Raw genomic sequence first — 3,022 nt, 5'->3', positions numbered from 1 at the left:
GGTGATGCACTCAGGAAGCTTAGAATGCGTCCTGACACTGTCCATGGCACACAGTAGTAGCACTGTGCACCTAAAGGACATCCAGGATGGGTCGCTAGGGAATCACAGGATCCAAGAAGCAACAGCCTAACATTACAATATCTGATACTATTATTTGTTCCAATTATGGGGCAGACAGGTAATAAAGGGTTGAGAGGTTCTGAGTGTTCTATGGTAAAGCACTACTGAGGGATTTTTAGAGTATTTTCCAAAAATAAGTTTTCTCCAAACTTACAAATTTTACAAGAATTGCTTTTTGGAAATCAGTGGCATTATTACACGAACTATTGGTGATAGAGTATATAGCTAATGAAGACCTCCTGAGTTAGTTTTCTTTAAGATAAAAAACATTAACTCAGGCATAACTCAGGCCAGTCAAATCAAAGTTGAATTTTTAAATGTCAAAAAGGCTAGGCCAGGCATGGTGGCTCACGCCTGCAATCCCAGCACTTTGGGAGACCGAGGTGGGTGGATCACAAGGTCAGGAGTTCGAGACCAGCCTGGACAACATGGTGAAATCCTATCTCTACTAAAAATATAAAAATTAGCCAGGCATGGTGGCAGATGCCTGTAATCCCAGCTACTCGGAAGGCTGAGGCAGAAGAATCGCTCGAACCTGGGAGGCAGAGGTTGCAGTGAGCCGAGATTGTGCCATTGCACTCCAGCCTGGGAAACAGAACAAGACTCCCTCTCAAAAACAAACAAACAAACAAACAAAGGCTAAGTGGTTATCTCGAATAATGTGGTAGAGACAACTACAAGATGACCAAATAAATTATTGGCTGGATGGTCAGATGTTAAAACAGAAAAGTTATAAATAGTTCTGGATATTTTTTTGAGACAGTCTTGCTCTGTCACCCAAGCTGAAGTGCAGTGGTGTGATCTCAGCTCACTGCAACCTTCACCTCCCAGGTTCAAGAGATTCTTCTGCCTCACACTCCCTAGTAACTGAGGATTATAGATGCCCAGCACCATGCCTGGCTAACTTTTGTATTTTTAGTAGAGACAGTGTTTCACCATGTTGGCCAGGCTGGTCTTGAACTACTGACCTCAAGTGATCCAACCCCCTCAGCCTGCCTAAGTGTTGGAATTACAGGTGTGAACCACTGTGCCGGGCTGATTTTTAATTTTAGTCTGTATCCTGCTGAAACAGCTCTAGTTTAAAAGAGAAAAAAAGGTCCAGGTGTGGCAATTCATGCCTGTAATCTCAGCACTTTGCGAAGCTGAGGCAGGATCACTTGAGGCCGGGAGTTTGAGTCCAGACTGGGCGACATAGCAAGACCTCATTGCTACAAATAATTAAAAAAATTAGCTAGGCGTGCTAGCGTGTGCCTGTAGTCCCAGCTACTTGGGAGGCTGAAGTAGGAGGATGGCTTGTGCCCAGGAGGTCAAGGCTGCTGTGAGCTGTGCCACTGCACTCCAGCCTGGGCAATAGAGCAAGACCCAGTTTCAAAAAAAAAAAAAAAAAGAAAGAAAAAAGAAAAAATTAACTTTTACATAATCCTGAAGCTTAAGTTTAGGGTTTTACTTAGATTGGTTTGATAATAGTCAGTTTCTGGGTAATTCTGGAAACAAAACAAAGTGCCAGAGCTGTGATACCTGTGATACTTGGAGGTCACATAGTTAACCTGCACACCTTGGCAAACACATGCAGGTCAGATTCTTAGAAACTTCCTGGCTAAACATTAAGGTCTTCATTCAAGACCAGGTCTGTAAGGAAAGACTCGTGAGGCTCGAACGCAGTACAACAGTGGTGGGTGTGGAGGCGCACACCGGAGGCAGTAGAGGACAGGTAATGCCAGGTGAGGCAAAAAGTCAAGAAGACTCACCTTCTCAATAGGCAGTCAGTACCTTGGATAGAATCTTTTAATTTTACGGATTTTTTTTTTTTTTCCCCCGAGACAAAGTCTTGCTCTGTCACTCAGGCTGGAGTGCAGTGGCAAGATCCTGGCAATCTCTGTCTCCACAGTGCAAGTGATTCTCATGTCTCAGGCTCCCAAATAGCTGGGATCTCAGGCATGCGCCAACGTGCCTGGCTAACTTTTATACTTCTTTTTTGAGAAGGAATCTCACTCTGTCGCCCAGGCTGAAGTATAGTGGCGTGATCCCAGCTCACTGCAACCTCTGCCTCACGGGATTAAGCGATTCTCCTGCCACAGCCTACTGAGTAGATGGGATTACAGGCACCCACCACCACACCCAGCTAATTTTTGTATTTTTAGTAGAGACAGGGTTTCGCCATGTTGGTCAGGCCGGTCTCAAACTCCTGACCTCGTGATTCACCCGCCTCAGCCTCCCAAAGTGCTGGGATTAAGGAGTGAGCCACCGCGCCCAGCCGGCCTTCTATACTTTTAGTAGAGACGGGGTTTGGCCGTGTTGCCCAAGTTGGTCTTGAGCTTGTGGCCCCAAGTGAATCACTCACCTCGGCCTCCCAAAGCGCTGGGATTACAGGCATTAGCCACCGCGCCCTGCCAATTTAATGGAAAATTTTAATGAGCAAATTCACTACAGTTTCTTATCATCTTTTCCTATTGATAGATTTTTCTTAGCAAATGGGTTTTGTGCCTATGTGCACATATTAATAGTCCCTAAATGGAATACTCACTTGCCTTCAGTAGTAATTCAACAGCATCCCTCCTTCAAATGAAGCCATTACAATTCAAGGGGAAAAAGTACTTGTTTTTCTTTGGGTAGGAAAAGGTCTATAAAACATATACACTGTTTGTTTATTTATTTATTTATTTGAGACCGAGTCTTGCTCTTGTCGCCCAGGCTGGAGCGCAGTGGCGCAATCTTGGCTCACTGCAACCTCTGCCTCCTGGGTTCAAGTGATTCTCCTGCCTTAGCCTCCCGAGTAGCTGGGATTATAGGTGCCCACCAACGCCCGGCTACTTTTTGTACTTCTAGTGGAGACAGGGTTTTTCACCACATTGGCTAGGTTGGTCTCGAACTCCTGACCTTGTGATCCACCCACCTTGGCCTC

Source organism: Mandrillus leucophaeus, unplaced genomic scaffold (genome assembly GCF_000951045.1).
Source record: "Mandrillus leucophaeus isolate KB7577 unplaced genomic scaffold, Mleu.le_1.0 Scaffold1, whole genome shotgun sequence".
Classification (NCBI taxonomy): domain Eukaryota; kingdom Metazoa; phylum Chordata; class Mammalia; order Primates; family Cercopithecidae; genus Mandrillus; species Mandrillus leucophaeus.
The sequence above is the reverse complement of the archived record's forward strand: the minus strand, read 5'-3'. Positions refer to the sequence as shown.